At 41.5% G+C, this 5,600-nt stretch overlaps 1 long non-coding RNA gene across 1 annotated transcript; it reads right to left on the bottom strand.

Moving 5' to 3' along the window:
- Window positions 1-2,018: 2,018 nt before the first annotated feature.
- On the bottom strand, window positions 2,019-2,481 carry LOC115184002 (uncharacterized). The gene is made up of 3 exons (XR_003874157.1): window positions 2,440-2,481; window positions 2,294-2,395; window positions 2,019-2,243 (listed from the first exon to the last, which is right to left on the bottom strand). It is a non-coding gene; the product is annotated as an uncharacterized LOC115184002 (long non-coding RNA).
- Window positions 2,482-5,600: the final 3,119 nt, after the last annotated feature.

Below are 5,600 nucleotides of genomic sequence, written 5' to 3'. Positions count from 1 at the left end.
TTATGGCGGTTTTGGAGCAGTGGCTTCTTCCTTGCTGAGCAGCCTTTCAGGTTATGTCGATATAGGACTCGTTTTACTGTGGAAATAGATACTTTTGTACCTGTTTCCTCCAGCATCTTCACAAGGTCCTTTGCTGTTGTTCTGGTTACTATAGTGTCAGAGTACTGGCTAGGCCAGAGAGCTACCTAGTTACTATGGTGTCAGAGTACTGGCTAGGCCAGAGAGCTACCTAGTTACTATGGTGTCAGAGTACTGGCTAGGCCAGAGAGCTACCTAGTTACTATGGTGTCAGAGTACTGGCTAGGCCAGAGAGCTACCTAGTTACTATGGTGTCAGAGTACTGGCTAGGCCAGAGAGCTACCTAGTTACTATGGTGTCAGAATACTGGCTAGGCCATAGAGCTACCTAGTTACTATTGTCAGAGTACTGGCTAGGCCAGATAGCTACCTAGTTACTATGGTGTCAGAGTACTGGCTAGGCCAGAGAGCTACCTAGTTACTATGGTGTCAGAGTACTGGCTAGGCCAGAGAGCTACCTAGTTACTATGGTGTCAGAATACTGGCTAGGCCAGAGAGCTACCTAGTTACTATTGTCAGAGTACTGGCTAGGCCAGATAGCTACCTAGTTACTATGGTGTCAGAGTACTGGCTAGGCCAGAGAGCTACCTAGTTACTATGGTGTCAGAGTACTGGCTAGACCAGAGAGCTACCTAGTTGCTATGGTATTAATATAGAGCTGTATTTGTAGACCTGGTATCTATGGTATACATCTAGAACTGTATTTGTAGACCTAGTTACTATGGTATAAATCTAGAACTGTATTTGTAGACCTGGTATCTATGGTATTACTCTAGAGCTGTATTTGTAGACCTAGTTACTATGGTATTAATCTAGAACTGTACTGTAGTGGGGTGTTACTACTGTAATAGTACTGTAGTGTACTGTAATACTATACTCCCATGGCTGTAGTCCTATAGTGGGGTGTTACTCCTGTAATAGTACTGTAATACTATACTCCCATGGCTGTAGTCCTATAGTGGGGTGTTACTACTGTAATAGTATACTCCCATAGCCATAGTCCTATAGTGGGGTGTTACTACTTTAATAGTACTGTAGTGTACTGTAATACTATACTCCCATGGCCGTAGTCCTATAGTGGGGTGTTACTACTGTAATACTATACTCCCATAGCCGTAGTCCTATAGTAGTGTATTACTACTATAATAGTACTGTAATACTATACTCCCATAGCCATAGTCCTATAGTGGGGTGTTACATTTTTACATTTACATTTTAGTCATTTAGCAGACACTCTTATACAGAGCGACTTACAGTAGTGAATGCATACATTTCATTTCATACATTTTTTTTCTGTGCTGGCCCCCCGTGGGAATCGAACCCACAACCCTGGCGTTGCAAACACCATGCTCTACCAACTGAGCTACAGGGAATACAGTACTGTATAGTATTACAGTACTGTAATACTATACTCCCATGGCCATAGTCCTATAGTGGGGTGTTACTACTGTAATAGTACTGTAATACTCCACTCCCATGGCCATAGTCCTATAGTGGGGTGTTACTACTGTAATAGTACTGTAATACTATACTCCCATAGCCATAGTCCTATAGTGGGGTGTTACTACTATAATAGTACTGTAATACTCTACTCCCATGGCCATAGTCCTATAGTGGGGTGTTACTACTGTAATAGTACTGTAGTGTACTGTAATACTATACTCCCATGGCCATAGTCCTATAGTGGTGTGTTACTACTGTAATTGTACTGTAATACTATACTCCCATTGTTATTACAGTAGAACACTGTTAGAGATGGGACCTACTGTAGTTACTGACCACAGGACAGGTTATTTCTACTGTAGTTACTGACCACAGGACAGGTTAATGCTACTGCTGTTGTTATTACAGTAGAACACTATTAGAGATGGGACCTACTGTAGTTACTGACCACAGGACAGGTTATTTCTACTGTAGTTACTGACCACAGGACAGGTTAATGCTACTGCTGTTGTTATTACAGTAGAACACTGTTAGAGATGGGACCTACTGTAGTTACTGACCACAGGACAGGTTAATGCTACTGCTGTTGTTATTACAGTAGAACACTGTTAGAGATGGGACCTACTGTAGTTACTGACCACAGGACAGGTTAATGCTACTGTAGTTACTGACCACAGGACAGGTTAATGCTACTGTAGTTACTGACCACAGGACAGGTTAATGCTACTGCTACTGCTGTTGTTATTACAGTAGAACACTGTTAGAGATGGGACCTACTGTAGTTACTGACCACAGGACAGGTTAATGCTACTGTAGTTACTGACCACAGGACAGGTTAATGCTACTGTAGTTACTGACCACAGGACAGGTTAATGCTACTGCTGTTGTTATTACAGTAGAACGCTGTTAGAGATGGGACCTACTGTAGTTACTGACCACAGGACAGGTTAATGCTACTGCTGTTGTTATTACAGTAGAGCGCTGTTAGAGATGGGACATACTGTAGTTACTGACCACAGGACAGGGTAATGCTACTGTAGTTACTGACCACAGGACAGGTTAATGCTACTGCTGTTGTTATTACAGTAGACCACTGTTAGAGATGGGACCTACTGTAGTTACTGACCACAGGACAGGTTAATGCTACTGTAGTTGTTATTACAGTAGAACGCTGTTAGAGATGGGATCTACTGTAGTTACTGACCACAGGGCAGGTTAATGCTACTGCTGTTGTTATTACAGTAGAACGCTGTTAGAGATGGGACCTACTGTAGTTACTGACCACAGGGCAGGTTAATGCTACTGTAGTTACTAACCACAGGTTAATGCTACTGCTGTTGTTCGCAAGATAGCTAATGGTAAGTTAGCTGGCTAGCCAGGTCAAATAATGAACGTATCCTATATCTGAAAACGTCTTCCTTTTAGCTAATTTGTCTTCATTATTACAGTAAAATAAACTCAGAACGATCATTATTTACAAGTTAATGGCGAGTCAATTGCAGAAAATAGCTTACGGTTGTTAGTCAAATCAAATTCTATTTGTCACATGCGCCGAATACAACCTTACAGTGAAATGCTGAATACAACAGGTGTAGTAGACCTCACAGTGAAATGCTGAATACAGCAGGTGTAGTAGACCTCACAGTGAAATGCTGAATACAACAGGTGTAGTCGACCTCACAGTGAAATGCTGAATACAACAGGTGTAGTAGACCTCACAGTGAAATGCTGAATACAACAGGTGTAGTAGACCTTACAGTGAAATGCTGAATACAACAGGTGTAGTAGACCTCACAGTAAAATGCTGAATACAGCAGGTGTAGTAGACCTCACAGTGAAATGCTGAATACAACAGGTGTAGTAGACCTCACAGTGAAATGCTGAATACAACAGGTGTAGTAGACCTTACAGTAAAATGCTGAATACAACAGGTGTAGTAGACCTTACAGTGAAATGCTGAATACAACAGGTGTAGACCTCACAGTGAAATGCTGAATACAACAGGTGTAGTAGACCTTACAGTGAAATGCTGAATAAAACAGGTGTAGTAGACCTTACAGTGAAATGCTGAATACAACAGGTTTAGTAGATCTCACAGTGAAATGCTGAATACAACAGGTGTAGTAGACCTTACAGTGAAATGCTGAATACAACAGGTGTAGTAGACCTCACAGTGAAATGCTGAATACAACAGGTGTAGTAGACCTCACAGTGAAATGCTGAATACAACAGGTGTAGTAGACCTTACAGTGAAATGCTGAATACAACAGTTGTAGTAGACCTCACAGTGAAATGCTGAATACAACAGGTGTAGTAGACCTTACAGTAAAATGCTGAATACAACAGGTGTAGTAGACCTTACAGTGAAATGCTGAATACAACAGGTGTAGTAGACCTTACAGTGAAATGCTGATACAACAGGTGTAGTAGACCTCACAGTGAAATGCTGAATACAACAGGTGTAGTAGACCTCACCGTGAAATGCTGAATACAGCAGGTGTAGTAGACCTTACAGGTGAAATGCTGAATACAACAGGTGTAGTAGACCTCACAGTGAAATGCTGAATACAACGGTGTAGTAGACCTCACAGTGAAATGCTGAATACAACAGGTGTAGTAGACCTTACAGTAGAAATGCTGAATACAACAGGTGTAGTAGACCTCACAGTGAAAGCGAATCAACAGGTGTAGTAGACCTACAGTAAAATGCTGAATACAACAGGTGTTAGTAGACCTTTACAGTGAAATGCTGAATACAACAGGTGTAGTAGACCTCACAGTGAAATGCTGAATACAACAGGTGTAGTAGACCTCACAGTGAAATGCTGAATACAACAGGTGTAGTAGACCTTACAGTGAAATGCTGAATACAACAGGTGTAGTAGACCTCACAGTGAAATGCTGAATACAACAGGTGTAGTAGACCTTACAGTGAAATGCTGAATACAACAGGTGTAGTAGACCTTACAGTGAAATGCCTGAATACAACAGGTGTAGTAGACCTCACAGTGAAATGCTGAATACAACAGGTGTAGTAGACCTCACAGTGAAATGCTGAATACAACAGGTTGTAGTAGACCTCACAGTGAAATGCTGAATACAACAGGTGTAGTAGACCTCACAGTGAAATGCTGAATACAACAGGTGTAGTAGACCTCACAGTGAAATGCTGAATTACAACAGGTGTAGTAGACCTACAGTGAAATGCTGAATACAACAGGTGTAGTAGACCTCACAGTGAAATGCTGAATACAACAGGTGTAGTAGACCTTCACAGTGAAATGCTGAATACAACAGGTTGAGTAGACCTTCACAGTGAAATGCTGAATACAACAGGTGTAGTAGACCTCACAGTGAAATGCTGAATACAACAGGTGTAGTAGACCTTCACAGTGAAAATGCTGAATACAACAGGTGTAGTAGACCTTACAGTGAAATGCTGAATACAACAGGTGTAGTAGACCTTACAGTGAAATGCTGAATACAACAGGTGTAGTAGACCTCACAGTGAAATGCTGAATACAAACAGGTGTAGTAGACCTCACAGTGAAATGCTGAATACAACAGGTGTAGTAGACCTGCTGAATACAACAGGTGTAGTAGACCTCACAGTGAAATGCTGAATACAACAGGTGTAGTAGACCTTACAGTGAAATGCTGAATACAACAGGTGTAGTAGACCTTACAGTGAAATGCTGAATACAACAGGTGTAGTAGACCTCACAGTGAAATGCTGAATACAGCAGGTGTAGTAGACCTCACAGTGAAATGCTGAATACAACAGGTGTAGTAGACCTCACAGTGAAATGCTGAATACAACAGGTGTAGTAGACCTTACAGTAAATGCTGAATACAACAGGTGTAGTAGACCTTACAGTGAAATGCTGAATACAACAGGTGTAGTAGACCTCACAGTGAAATGCTGAATACAACAGGTGTAGTAGACCTCACAGTGAAATGCTGAATACAGCAGGTGTAGTAGACCTCACAGTGAAATGCTGAATACAACAGGTGTAGTAGACCTCACAGTGAAATGCTGAATACAACAGGTGTAGTAGACCTTACAGTAAAATGCTGAAT

The sequence above is a fragment of the Salmo trutta genome, unplaced genomic scaffold (genome assembly GCF_901001165.1).
Source record: "Salmo trutta unplaced genomic scaffold, fSalTru1.1, whole genome shotgun sequence".
Lineage (NCBI taxonomy): Eukaryota > Metazoa > Chordata > Actinopteri > Salmoniformes > Salmonidae > Salmo > Salmo trutta.
This window is presented reverse-complemented; position numbering and strand designations above follow the sequence as displayed.